Raw genomic sequence first — 16,106 nt, 5'->3', positions numbered from 1 at the left:
ATTAGAATGAGCAATAGAAAATAAATATTCATTTTCAGCAATACTGAGTGAAGTACCCCCCCCCCCCCCTCCCAAGTTAAGTATGAGTGTCAACAATATGAACTTTATTAAATCTCAAGAACTTGTCGAAGAAATCTTTCCTGGCCTCAGTGTAATTAGGACATGAGAAAAATTAATGATGTGTGTCTTCTACCTTACCACAAGAGCATAATGGACTAGATATTATGTTACACCTATAAAGATCAACGTTTAGCACACAATTGTGTCGAAGTCTAGTGTGCAGTATATTGTAGTGTCTTTTTCCAAAACTGATATAAGGCGAGACTACTGTTACTTTCTGTGTGGTTTTACTTTGAAAAGCAGACTAGGAGCTCGAAAGTCTTGCGTCTAACGATAAAAAATTCCACTCGTTTACTACAGCTGGTACAAATGATTATGATTTATCAATGATTCAATTATCTATGAAAAGTAAATTACAAAAAATGTCATGAGAATGTAAATTCTGCAGCTGAATTGTCCTTTTATTTATATCTGAATAAAGAATATTCTTGATTTCATTTACAGTTGCTTGCGTTGGTGAACGCCATGATTGATCAGTCGATTGTTTTTTAGTTTTCTGTCCCTTGCAAGATTAGGCCTACTTCACTAAAAATAATCTGTATTCCATATTCCATAGAAGAAAATGATTAATTTTTCTCTTTCGAAATATTTACAGTATTGTTAAGTTTGGATTCCTATTTTTACAATCTGCACACAGATTTATTTTATGCAGTGAACTGTTTTTTACCGGTCCTAAATCATTTATTAAATTAACTGTCATGAATTCTATCACCGTATTTGGAAAAATAAAACAAAAATATTGTGAAAGTCCTGGGGAAAAAAAAGCCCAATTTAAGCTTAAAATTAGCATCTGTCACATTTACGGTGTTGTATAGTTTATTTGTCTTGTAAAGTATTTTAAATTTATTGTAATTATTGTGCTAACTTTGTTCCGTAGTATCTTTCAGTTATCCTATTCTGGACCTCTTATTCGAATACCCTTTATGGTACCTCTCCATTACCAGTATTTATTCACCTGAGTTTAGGCTTTCGCGCTTCTTAAAACCGGCTTTCGGACACATAGCTGCACGGGCTCTGAATGACCAATTAACTTTTTTACTCGCAAAGTTTTGTAAAGTTAAAGTATTACTAAGTATAGTTACAGACACTGACTTCTGAGGTGAGTAACATGTTTAATTTACATTTTCTTCTCTGTTTTGTTAATTTTACGGTCCTGGGATAACTAATTGTTATTTCAACGTATTTTAATTTTAGTTAGTTTTGTTTGAACGTTCGTTCGTTTGTATAGTTTGTATGTTCTATAAATATTATAGTGAGTAGTATTAATTAATTGGGCTCTAGTATTTCAGTATTTAGTTTCATTATGATTCTAAACAGTAAAGTAACTATGTAAGTAAAGTTACTATGTGTAAGTTTAAGTTACATGTAAAATAATGTAATTATTGGGTAAAAACATTTAATACAAGTTCTGTAATGCAGCGCTGTGATGTTCACCACATTATTGTTCCTTTATTGTGTACGGTGGGTTATGTGGGTCATAACTTGTATGCAGCTTTGTGTATAATGTGTAACTTAATGTTGTGTCATGCAGGTCCCGTTCCACGTTCTACTTTGTATGGTGTATGGTGTACAGTGTATGGTGCACAGTGTACGGAGTATGGTGTAATGTAGAAATTCACCGTTGTGAAGTGGAAGGACGAGAGCCAGAATACTATGTACAATTAATTAACTAGATAAATGTGAAAACGTTTTGAGTTTTTATTATTTGGAATACATTTGGGAAAGAACCCGCAACAGCATGATTTCAGTAATATCTAAAATATTACATCAAAGACCCCCACTTTTAATTTTCTTTTTTGAATATATAATATAATTTTAACAATTCTGCTTAAATTCAGAAAAATGTCATTACTTTCAAATGATTTTATTGCTTGTTAAATTTTTAATGCCAGAAAAATGACATTTTTTGAGTGTAAAAAGGTAATTGTCTATGCAAAGTAATTTGAAATTTTTTTGTTGTCACAAATTTTAACGTGACTATTCAAGTGAAAAAAGACTGTGTTTGTTAACATAACTTATTTGGATAAAAATATTAGAGGAAAAACTTTGAAAAATTAATTTTATGTGTTATACGTTATTACAGTGCAAAAAAGGTCATTGTATTAAATGCTCCGTATGCTAAAAGTAACGCATTGACCCCCATTTTTTTGTTTTGATTTTTATTAAGCTATGTGTGTAGATTCTAGAAATATACTTAATAAAAAAAATTCTCAATACTTTTGATAACAGGATCCAACCTCCTTAAAGGTGAAGCTAACAAACAGTTTTTGATCTTAAAAAAAATTCCTGTAAACAATACAAATCGTGAAAAGAGCAAACCTTACAAAAATTTAATTTTAATATTATTTATTTCTCTTTTCAAGATATTTTTTATTAAATTGACTTTTGTGTTCATACCAATTGTTAAGCCATTATTTACTTACTGAATTCGAAAATAGTTATGTAAAACTTGGAAACAGTTTGTGAATATACAAATAATACTTCCATTTAATATAAATAATGTGCATGTATGAATTGAAGAAAAAATATAACAATCTAAAATCCATAGTAAAAATACTTTGATTTACTATAGTAATAAAACTTTGATACCATAGTAAACTATAGTTAACCATAGTAAAAAATAATTAACTAGGTGACTTTGATTTAGGCTATATAGAAAAATATAGTGTGAAAATATTTCTGGGTGTTAGACCTTAACGTTACTCTATGGTATCTTTAAGGGGGAAAATGGTGAAGATAACAAATATTCGTCAATCTTTTAAATCCTGTAAACAAAATATATCATTAATAGGGCAAGAACACAGACTTTCTGGAACACTAGAGGTGGGATGAACTGTCTAGCAGAAGTTATTTATCATATTCATGTTGCTCCTGGTACCGGTGCCATTAAACTTAGCTAGCGCTTTTCTTGATCTCAGTCTCACTTTTACAAAAGGGATGCGAAGTGGAAAAGTAAGACTGAGATCAAATGTGAGCTCATTAAGTTTTAAGGATTTTTATGTATGTTCTTAATGAAAATCAATGCGCTTTTTGAACCAGAAGAGCAGATTCATACAAATTAATCTGTAAGAATTTAAGTTTCTGATGAGTCTTGTCCCAGATGACCCCCAACCCCCGCCAATTTTTTTTTTTCTGAAATTGTTTCTCAATACATCATTGATGAATACATTAAAACGATTACTGTATGTGTACTTAAAAAAGCGGGTTTCATATTTTAGCGCTTTTGGCGCAGACAACAATGCGCTAATTAATGAATACCGTTAATAATTCATTAATAAATACAATACATGGCACAGACGTCTGTATCGCTTATTCATGATTACGCCAAACACTCAATACCTAGTGATTGCGCTAAATTTTGAATACGCCATTTATGTACGCGTACAGTATTTGTTGTGTTTCCTGTGTAATCGCCACTGGGTTATACCCTTCGTTACATATGATTTTTTTCCGGCTACGTGCATAGAATGGATGACACATACATGTATCTTAACGCTGCCTTATTTTAACATTTATTTGCATTTTACATGTATTTGCCTTTGTTTTGTTTTGCACTGACTTATGCAACTTATATCATATTTCTTTGATATTTTTTTATCCTGTCGTTAAAGAAGCATGCAAGTAGTTTCTTTTGTCTCTACCGGGAATTTTTCATGTACATTGGCAATGTAAGGTACGTCCACACAGGTGAAGCCTGAAAACGTATGACATTGAATCGTAAACAAGTGAAGGGCTTATACAGGTGCTCTCGAAATAATGTCCTACCTGCTTGCATGTATCGTTGCAAATGCAAAACTTTTTTTTTCTCACCCCTCAACCCGCAGTTAATTGAAAACATTACATATATGTTGCAAAAATTCAATGAGATACAAAAGATTGCAGATATTAAAAGACGGGTATGACTGATATTAACATTGTGTTTCGAGTATTTTGGCTCAGACAATAAGCAGACTTTTTTTCAAAATGAGAATGAAAACTTCTGGAGTTATCCTTCCTCGCGAAGGGAAAATCATCAGGATTTGTTGCTTCTCGTCAACTTTTCATGGAGGCTTCACACTTGGGTTTAATTCTTATTAGAGATATGGGATATCATTCGCGGATCCAGGAATTGAAGCTAAAGGGGGCGCAAAAAGTAGGCAGGGGGTCTGGGGGCCGCCTTGAGGCCCCGAGTGGGTCCAGGGCGAAGCCCTGGTGGGGGCCCAGGGAGCGAAGCCCCCGGAAGTTCCTGTATTCTAGAGATTTTGTTGGGAAAAATGAGGTCTACCAAAGAGACATTTTTACATTTTCTCTAGGAAAATATGATTTACGCTAACTTTGACAAGTTTAGGGGGGCTGGCGCTGGGTGCGCCCCCCCCCCCCCCTTAAATCCGTCACTGGATATAGAAACGTGACTGGAATGTTCCTTGGTTCACAAAAATTATTCTTCTGTTGATACTGCAGTTGGACTAAAGCTCACTTTACATTATACTTTACAAAGTTTATACGGGACTTCTGACCTCATTTTTATTTCTAATCCTTCGACGTATTTGGCTCCAATTTTTGGCACTTTTTTCAGCTCTTTCATTTTTTTGATTTTTTTTTTTAATATTTTAGATTTCCAACCTTTCGGAATGCGCATCACTGAAGAGACATAATTTGTCGAAATGCGCATCTGGTGCATCAAAATTAATACCGTATATGATTTACATTATGACCCCTGGGTCGAAGCCTGTGCTGGTGGACTGTTAGTCCCCGAGGGTCTCCACAGCCCAGTAACTAAGTACTTCGGTACTAGTTTTAAAATACGGACATATATTTAATTGCTGTGGTAAAATTTAGAAATTTATTTCAAAATTAAGGATTATCTCCCTCATGCATAGCTCTAATCCTTCGACGTATTTGGCTCTAATTTTTGGCACTTTTTTCAGCTCCTTCATTTTTTGATTTTTATTCCAAAATTTTAGATTCCAACCTTTCGGAATGAGCATCACTGAAGAGACATAATTTGTCGAAATGCGCATCTGGTGCATCAAAATTGGTACCGTATATGATTTACATGTATGAAGAGATGTAGAGCGACCAATAGTCATGCCCCTATTTACATTTTCTCTCTTTATTTAAATATAATCTAAATATCATATAATTATAGTAATAATAATAATAATAATAATAATAATATATTTCAAAATAAATCCAAAAATCACGAAGGCTTTTTGCTTCCTAAGTTTACCAAGTTGATATATTCTTCAACGAATTACTTCTTTTTGAATAAAATGTCCATGTTTCAAGTAATTTTTGAATGATTTGCAGTTTATTTATTCAAGTAAAAGATTCTCAAGAGTGAGAATGATTTTTTATCATAGCAAGAAAGTGAAGACCGAATCTGCAGATTTGAATTCTGTTTTGAGTTATATCTTTTTATACATAATTTGATGTGGTTCCCTCATCATATGATTGTGTAGAATATAAAATGACTGAAGAACCTCGCTCAAATAAAATGTATATTGCCGCAAATTGCTAACCAATGAAAAAAAAAAGGATTTTACTTCTTTGGGAAAAATTTGCATCAAATTAAATAGGTGAAAACTAAAAAAAAAACATACAAACAATACAAATCTATGCACAGGGCATAAAAAAAAACAGATCCCTGGAAATTCCAGAGAGGGATCAGGTGTCTAGCAGAAGTAGGCATTCCCTGTCGACCGGTCACAATCGCCGTGAGGTTTGTCAAGTATACATGCAAGCTTACATTTACAAAATTCACAAAACTGAATAGAAGACAGTTTTTTTTGCTCTTTGCACACTGTTTTAACAAAACTTCAATGAGAGTTACATATTGTAAACAAATTGCTTGGTTAGTAATATACAGCAAGATTTTTATATTTTATCAATGAAAATTAATATACTTTGTTGCTGCCATGATATATTTGAGCGAAAGGTTTAACTACAGGCCATGATATACAGTACCAACCAGACCCAACCTGACACAAAGCAGTCCCAGAGCAGTCCCGGGGACTGCTTTCTGGGACTGCTAAAGCAGTCCCAGAGCGGTCCCAGAGCAGTCCCAGAGCGGTCCCAGAGCAGTCCCAGCAGTCCCAGCGGTCCCAGAAAGCAGTCCCAGCAGTCCCAGAAAGCAGTCCTAGCAGTCCCAGTGGGCGGGGTTAATTAATTTAATGGGCGGAGCTTACTCAGAATGAGATTACCAATAAACAATGTAACTATATAAAAGGCACTTGAAATTGATGAGCAATTCTTTCTGAGTAGTATCAACAAATATTTACAATTCTTACGCGACAGTCGTTTCTGAACTGTTAAGAAAATCACAGTACGCGTATAGAAACAAATTATAATTACTGAATGAAGAAGACGTTCACATATATTAATAACATGAATATTTAAACACAATTATTTGGTATACATGTATTAATTTTTAACCAAAATAAACCAATTTCTTTATTTTTTGTGATTGATATTGGTTTTCATATTTATTTTTTATATAGAAAATTAAACTTGAATTGTTTATTTTATACCAGAATTAGCTTTAAATAGATAATTATAATGATAGAGCAAGGCCGATTCCCATACTATACTCTGAATGCATTTTTCTTAAGTATTGGAGCTTTTGAAAAATTCTTTGTTGCACATTGCCGAGTATTATATTTCAGTCATGATTATTTTCAATGACTTCTTAATTAAATTATCTTTAGATTCTCAGTTTTAAGTGTTTTATTATATAAATGTTCGAGTGTACATCTGTAAATCATGCAAATGGAACCCTCAGATTATGTTCAAAATTAATTAATCCCGAAATAAATTTATACACAATTATTGAAACTAAGATTTTTTGCAGGACATAGATTGAAATTAGTGTCAATGTTGACCAGCGTGTTCAATGATGTGTAAAACTGATACCCACATAACATGCATTGACTTTCTGCTAATTATGCCCAAAGGCGATTGAAACCTCAGGTGTTGAAACCATTTTATACAATCCAGCTGTATTAACCGGCCAGGTAAACACAAACAAAGAAATAAGAAACAAGTCACAATTCCCGGTATTTTCAAATGTTTATTTTTTACATAAATGTACTCTTTTAATAACTTGTTTATAAATTAAAAACTAATTCATAAATAAATCCCCGAATAATTGTTCACATTGTTTATGTGACAGAAGAATGGTAGAATAATTTTATTTCATGGTCATTAAATAAATTATCAGGTTTTATTTGAGGGTGGTAAAAAATAGCATGGAGTGCTCTTTTTTAAGCATGGTATTAGCTTTTTCAATTAAGAAAAAAATCCAGTACAGTACGTTCCTCTGAATACATGTATCTTACTGAAATGACAAGTTTGTTTGTTTTTGCAAACTTTGAGTACATATGTAATTTGAAAGCATTAATTTATTAAATAGGCCTAGATAATTTTTTTTTCAAACACCTGTATCGAAGTTTAATTTAAGGAATAAAAATCATCCCCTGACTTCCCTTTTGACTACTTTTATTTTCTTAAAATTAATTCTAGACTAAAATTGTGTAAATCTACAGCCCTCTTAAGACATTTAGTAATTACATGTATGACTATCTCTATTTATTAAATTTTTGTAAGAAATTAATACTTGTTTTTTTATATTTGTTTCTATCTTAAACACCTCTCTGCAGAAAGTAAACAAAACAACAACAAAGAGCTGCAAATTCAGAATACACAAGGGGCGGAGCTATCATGTCACTCAGAACCTTTTTCACGCATGAGTGAACAAAGCAGTCCCAGAAAGCAGTCCCAGGGACTGCTGGGACTGCTGGGTCTGCTTTCTAGAGCAGTCCCAGAGCAGTCCCATAGCAGTCCCAAAGCGGTCCCAGAGCAGTCCCACAGCAGTCCCAGAGCGGTCCCAAAGCAGTCCCGGGGACTGCTTTCTGGGACTGCTTTGGTGTCAGGTTGGGTCTGGTTGGTACTGTACTTCGAATATTTATTTACATTGTTCACATATAACTCATTTAATGTAAACCTTTTTTTAAATTATCTTTTTTTCACATTACAAGACTTTTTATTTACTATATCTTATAATGACACTTACTGTATTTCTAAAATTATCAATAAAATATAGTGATATAATCAATCGGAAACAAGCAAAAATGTAAATACAACTCCTTGATAATTGCTACCAAACTGGAAATTAATTCACTTTAATGAGTGTAATTAACAATGCTTTATGTCTTTGGCAAAATTACTTCTGGTCTCAGAACATTTTCAAAACTATTATGATTTACAAAATTGATGATTTTACGAAGAAGGTGAACAATTGCTTTTATATCAGTTCCTGTAAGTTCAAATATTTGAGAGAAAAATAATATCTTGGGTTGCAAAAGATTGCAAAACAACTATATATATAATTAAGTCTGTTTATAAAATATTGTCATGTATTTTTGCAGTATTTACAGTTGACTTGTCTACGGATTTTCAGTTTACCCGATCATGACAAGGAGCACATAGCGGGTGTGGTCGGTCAACAGGGGATGCTTACTCCTCCATGGCACGTGATCCAACCTCTGATATTTTTAGAGGTATATATTTGCTCTGCTCTCGATTTTAATTGTTTCAAAGGACTTTTGAGCTTGGGCACTGTTCGATATCGCCATACTTCATTTGTTTACAACATCTATTAATTTGTAATAAAGATAATAACAGAATATTAATAAGTTAATTAACACAAAATGAATCAGAAAGCATAATGATTAGTTGTATCTTAACTCATCGACCCTTTAACCTCAATCTACAATGCTCACGTCGTTTAGAATTGTACAATTGACCGGTGAATCTACACAGAACAAAGGCTTCTATACTTGACCATATCCACGATTAGAATGGCGGCATCTGATTCCGCGATTGTTGTTATTTAGACCAGTAAGATACTCTATAATCTAGCATCAGATTCATTTCGGTTGCATCCAATAAACGTCCGTTATAAAGCACTATACATGTATGTACAATTCACATCTTCTATCTGTGTCTAATCGGAGCTACATGTATGTATTGTTTGTGTTACTGTTCATGTGCTGACACTGATTGACGTGTTCGTGTAATATGCTGTCAAATACCTTCAAAAAGAAATAAAAAAATTTGGGAAAACATTTTCATATCAAGAAAACGGTAGAAAAATTGAAAAAAAAATCCACGGTATTAGGTTGATTAAACAGACTGGACGCAGAGAAATTAAAAACAAACAAACAAACAAAAAAAACCCAGAAATAGTATGTGTTCAGAAATGTCGGATTTTACGTGGTTTCGTTCACAGTTGAATTATATTATATCAAACAATTTACGATCACAAAATATTGACTGCTACAAATGAATCGCAATCAAATTTGTTATTCAAGAAAACAATGAAGTTAATGTTCAAGTGTAAAAAGATATACACGTCATGTACAGTAAAACCTGCCTAATCTGGATTTTGTGTATTCCGAAATCTTGCCCATAACGATGAAAGACACGAATACACCAAACTGGTGTCAAAAAGAAAAAAATGATTGGCATGTGAAACATGCAAAGAAATTTATATCGAAGAATTAGTTACCAAACTTCTAAATCTAAATTAAATCACAGAGAGAGAGAGAGAATCGTGATTCTTACGGGAAGAATATAAGTTGCAATATGAGCTGAAAATAACTGGGGTCATAAAATTATTTTCTTAGAATTTAAAGGAGAAAAATTGACAGAAATGATATTGATTCACTATATATAATGAGCACTAAACAGAGTGTGTCAGGTCTTCAACAGAGGTCATCGAATTTCTAGTATTTTTGAGGTGGGGGGGGACGAGAAATTTTTTTTTTAATTGTAAATGATGAAGGTTTTTTTTAATGTAGATCACATAAGTAACATTATGATAGATGAAATTTTCAGGTATTCTATATATGAGCCATGGATTTGTAATTAAACAATTGATTATGTATACATGTATAGATAATAATTTTGGCAAATATAAGCTAATTTGTTACGTTTACAAAGAGTGTATTCTACACTTCGTAAGTTTGGCCTATATCATTTCGTTGTTTTCAGTCCACATTTGAAAATCAATGCTATCGATGAATAGGTTCGGACAATAAATAGTAACTGTTGTTGATTGAGTATGAGGGCAACAGGTATGACTTACTCTGGATAAAGGTGCACTATTCAGTCAAATGATTGTATACTGAAAGGTGTGGAAAGTGGCTGAAGGGCATACATTGTAGCTCTGCAGCCATTAAACTTCCGGTCACCTCTAAATTAAATGATTCACATAATTTCATCCTGTATTACAGAACCAGAAGTCAAACACCTTTGCCCTGATGGGAAAACCTGTCCCAATCTTACGTGTCTTGCTATGCCTCTTTTCTAAAAACATGTTCAATCTTCTCTGCCGAACTATGCCAAGACTTAGTGTTTACTTAAGATAGCAACCAATCTTTTATACATTGTATAAGGTACAACTTTTGGAACTTTCGAAGCACCGAATAATACAATTTCTTACATTAGTCGGGCCAAGGATCTAAATGTTGAACCAATTTCATCATCACAGCTGGTCTCGTATTAAAATTGTATTGAAACTAACAGAAAGAAAAAAACCAGACAGGATATTATCATTTGCATTTCGTAATCCAACAACCAGCATCTTTGTCCTTTTTTTCTGACATCATCAGGTGTTCATTATATCAAATTAAAAAAAAAAAAAAAAAAAAAAAAACCTCATTTTACTTTTATTCTCAAATTTAATCATAAGTACGGCTTGTCTATTTGCACATTGCGTGGTAGAGAAAGTACATCAAAGTAAAACAGATTCAATTTTCTTGTATCAAAATATTCTAGTGCCTCATAAATCTTAAATTTCTCATCAAACTATTATGTCTCCTATTCAGTCACTATATATCTGATTATAGATTTAAAACCCATGTTTACCACACACAAAACAAATTGATTGTCATCGGTATGAAAAAGGGAACTGGTATTTATCACTTACTTCATGCCCAGTAGCAAGCATTCAGTCGGAATGAAGCGCTAGATGGGCCAATAGATTGCCATGATTAATATAGACCCGTTGTAGACCATTTCTACTGATATACAAGGTCTATCCCGTAATTAAAGGCAGTAATCAGGTCTAAGATACCAATACCCCCTCGTCTGATAACTACATAATGATCCAAAGTCCTTAGGCTCCGTATCTCCATACTACGGAAGGGAATTAATTTGCATTTGATAAAATGCAACGTTCTGGTATGTTAGTGATATTATTTAAATTACGGAATTTTTTTTTCGAAGAGGAAATGCCTACTTCTTTTGAAAGAGAATATCTACCTGAAAAGAGAATATCTACTTGGATTGTATTGACACAATGTACAAAAATGTCTTTTTATTTTCTAACAAACTCATAGAAGGACTTCAAATACTTCGAACTTTATAGAAGATTTTATCTATACTCTTTTTTAAATCCTGATTTCGTACACATGCAGGTTCCTTTCCGATAATTTTTTTTTTTGTTGCTTTTCTTCTGCACAATATTCCTGCTATTGTTAAAGAACTCAATAAAAAGTTTTTAAAATCGTTTTGATGATCTAAGTCTGTTCCAGGTCACTTGTGGTACATGTAGGTGCTTTACTAGTTGTGAGTCATACACTTAATTTGAATATCCATGTCCTGTTATTTGATTGGTCAAAGAGCCTGCCTAAAAATGATGCGGAGAGTTCGTTTGAATCTTTAATACGTCTTTGATTTATTTATTATTTATTTTGTTTAATTTTTCAATATCCTGTAAATCATTCAATTTTGTAGAGTATACTTATAACCTGGCGTTGAAAAAGCTAGTTTAAATTAGGCGTGGGACAGGATCTAAAGTTTGCCCGAAAGCAATACTTCCTGTTAAGGAAGTGGTAAGCTATACGATATATCAAAGTTTAAGCCCGTATACAATATTCCTATCTTGTCTTCCTTCTACATAAATTCCGTATAAATAATTTTATACTCCTGTACTACTCGTATACTTCTATAGTGTTTATATCACCCTCTGCCCCCTTTTGTTTTGGGTGTATTTAATCTTGAAAGTTACAAAATATTTCTATATGAACTTGAATTTCAACAAAACGTACTTCTTTTTTGCGTTTTCATGATTTTATAATTATCTTCCTTGTATTAGCAAAAATAATGTAATTAAAATATTATGGCAGAGGGTTTTCCTCCGTCAATCATTGATGACAAAAGTTTTAAGACGAATGTAAACATGATTGTCAGTAGATCTAGAACAAAATTGTTAAAGTAGATCTTTTTCTTACTTGGTTTGATCTCATTTATATCCAGATGCTTATAATTAGGTGTCATTATTCTTTTGCATCATAAATTGATTAGAGTTTCCTCTTTCACTTCAGCATAGATTAATAAGATGTCCGGCTTATTATTATTCATGGAAAACGTCAAAATTCACAATCTTTAAGATATTTCAATTATCAATTTGAGTAAATTTAATATTTTCTCACATGACCAAAGACGTTAGCACATAAAATGTTTATTAAGAGATTTTGAATGTGTCAATCTTAGATGACTATGATGAAAATCTATTCTGGGATTTCAGTGATTAATTTTTAACCATGTCTGACACAAAATCTTGTTTTATTTATCAAGAGAATACATTCAATTACAATAAACGACTATTTGTTCTTATTGTCCGCTATATTTTAAGTCTATTTATTCTAGTGAAATCACATTATATAGAAATCTACAACAAACCTCACAATAATAGCTCTCTGACAAATCAGAATACCCACAGGAGTCTGCGTCAATTAGATGCTTGAAAATTAAAATGGCGGTCGATGGCCACCAAATAATGTCAATGGACTTGTAAAACAATAAAGAAACAGATGGTTTTATTTGCTGCAACGTCTTGCGCACATTTGCATAACTAGATCGATTGGAACCCATATCGTTAAGGTTATGTTAGAACCACTGGTTATACATGCATTTCATTTTGCCTCTTAGGAAAAGTGTTTGAATTTATGGATTAACAGGCACCAAAGCTGTCTCTTTCAAATGGTAATGATGTCGCGATACACATACATTGTATGTTATGTAACGTAACATTTCCATCGCGCTCTGACCTTTAAAGCTTTCATATTGCTGTTTTTATCAAACAAACTCTCTCCCTTTTGAATTTGCAGGTTATTTGTCTTTTGTATGTGTGTGTGTGGGGGGGGGGGGGGGTCTGATAAAGGTGTGACTACATATCTGTTGTGTCCTCTAGAGTTCTTTGTGACACATTACAATACATGTTTCACGAATTAGAATGATCTTCCTTTCACACGGCGAATGTGACCGGTCGACAGGAAATGTTGCTTCTCCATGGCACATGATCCCAATTCAGATGTTCTTAGAGGTTCGGGTTTGCTCTGCTCCAAATTTGTATTGATTTCATGGACTTTTCAGCTTGATTACTATTTGTTATCTTCATATTTCATTTACCAAAAATTACAATTTGCCAAATACAAACTAAACACAAGTTTAAAGAAAAGGTATGCTTACGGCCAAAGAAAGCCCCTTGTTTAAAAATGTTTACAAAATTTATAACGAAATTAAATTGTGATAATTTGAAATTTAGAATTTCAACTGATGCTTGATTTAAAATCAGCATTGATTTTCATTCAAAATGTACACAGAGACAACAAGAGAGTGACAAATCAGAACATTTTCCAGAAGTTCCACAATTCTGATGGACTTTCGTCACATTTGAGACTCGCTTTGACAAACACATAATGCATGTTTTCCTAAGATTTTCAAATACAAGATGTATCTGATACTAGAGCATGAAATATGTAAATTTGGAAGATAGGCAAAATTTCCGAATTAGAAATTTATTCAAGAATATAAATCCAATTGTCATATGTTTTAGATACTAAAAAGCTTGTACATTGGATTATAATAAGTATATTTTCAAGATGAAAGTGAAAAATAAAAGAAAAATGATAAATTTGACAAAACAAAATTTAATTGCACTGATCTTAGAAACGTAAACTTTTTCTTTACAAAAAATGCAAGAACAGATTGGGATTTTGTTTGTCCTATCTTGGAACAGAAAGATACTCTAGAGCTCAAATTAACCTTTATTTTCACAAGAATCCAGCAAGGGAATATATTCGGAAACTCTCTAAATTCGCAACTATTGTCGAGAAATTTAATCAACCCTCTTTCTCTAACGAATTTTGCGCGCGGGTCTATCATTTGAACGGCCAATTTAGAGGATTTACGACTGGCTTTAATGATAATTTAGGAGACTTTTTCTAGGAATTATCGGCCATGTTCACCATTCATTGTAAAATTTGCCTGTTTTATCTTCGGAGAATCATTCGTTATGTGTGACTTTTGGAACGGGCAGTTTTCTTAGCAACGTTCTTTCGAGGAAAATGGCTTTTCCCCTGATATATTTTCTCCAAGGCGTTTGTCAACCAGTACTTTTTTTAATTAATGAATTAAAAAATAATTATCAGAACATTCCTTTCGAACATTTTATTAATGTTTTAATTTTTTTTTTACATCTGGTGGTACGAAAAAAATATTCCGATCTGAGTTTAATTCATTTATTTTATGTTTTGCTGTATCATTTAAACCAGCGAGGTTAAACGTGAAGCATTTCACACCAAAGAACTTGTTAAATAATTTTTTTTTTTTTTTGCTTGACATTTTTTATAAGAAATATGTTGACACAAATTCTCGCTATGATGGAAAGACATAATATTTAGCTTATGCCCTATCTTGACAAACTGTAACAATTTACTTTATTTTGTCAAGAGTTAGTCACTGAAATACACCCTATTTGACTGTATATTAAATTTTACTTATAATATCATAATTCATATTACAATCATTGTAAAAAATAACAGTTGTTGAAAATAATCTAACTTAAAACAAGTATGCACTACGTTGTGCCAAGATGATCTATGGTTAATAAAACAGATGGCTTGTAGATTAAAGCCTCAATTTATCACTGTTAATATATAAATTTTTAATTTGCAACTAATATATTGAGTTTTCAATGCCAGCTATTGCCAATGTAAATTAGAATGTTACATATTTCTAACGTAAGAAATAGATCTGTATTTCTTTTTTTAAATATCATTGAAAATAGAATAAGTTGACATGGATCTGTTAAAAAAATTATTGGTAACCCGTTCCTTTGATAGCGACTACGTGTAGGAAGACATTATGAAAAACCCAATTTAATTTCCTATCAAAGAAGTATCCTTTTCATTACGTCAAAACCAAGAAAACGTGTTTTGTCATGAAATAAGAGCCAATATTATACACTTTTTTTTTTATAATTTGAGCACTGTTTGGTAGAGAAAATCAAGTTGTCATATTTAGGAGCCTCTTTTACGTAGGAACGCTTGTTAGTTGTTCACTTGTAAATGGAATTTGCAGAAAAAGTGAAAACTACAGTAAGAATAATTAATATTAAGCTCATTAAAATATGAAATTGATGTCAAATTATAATCAAATCCAGTTATCTAATGATGTCATCAAATGATTCCAAAGTCAAATTCCAAATTTAGATATGCATGTACATATTGTATATATTTAATGAAGCTTGCAAAGTCATTCCGTATAATTGTGACTAAAAAAAGCCTACAAAGATATCTCAAATCCCAGAAAACTTTCTTCCTAGTTTCGAGATTCAATTCATTGCGGATGTTCATATTTCGTATTACAGTTGATTTCAGAAACTCTTATGAACATGACTGACGAAAACAAGAATGCAAATTAAGTTTTCTTTTGCAAAGTACACAACAAATAACAATTAGATCTAAGAAACTGAACAGTTGACTTAAAATATATGATAAACTAGCAAAAAGGTTTTAAGACATGGTTTGTTTAGTCTTTTGATTCCTAAGAGTTTAACAATAGGATTAATGAAATATGTATTATTACGGAAGGGTGAAAAGTCTCTGTGATTCTCCACATTCATCGTTATGTCTTAATTTAGTTTTTCTGAGTATATT

Source organism: Saccostrea echinata, unplaced genomic scaffold, assembly GCF_033153115.1.
Source record: "Saccostrea echinata isolate AGI-Se365-2 ecotype Australia unplaced genomic scaffold, CSIRO_AGI_Sech_v1 ptg000046l, whole genome shotgun sequence".
NCBI classification, from domain to species: domain Eukaryota; kingdom Metazoa; phylum Mollusca; class Bivalvia; order Ostreida; family Ostreidae; genus Saccostrea; species Saccostrea echinata.
The sequence above is the reverse complement of the archived record's forward strand: the minus strand, read 5'-3'. Positions refer to the sequence as shown.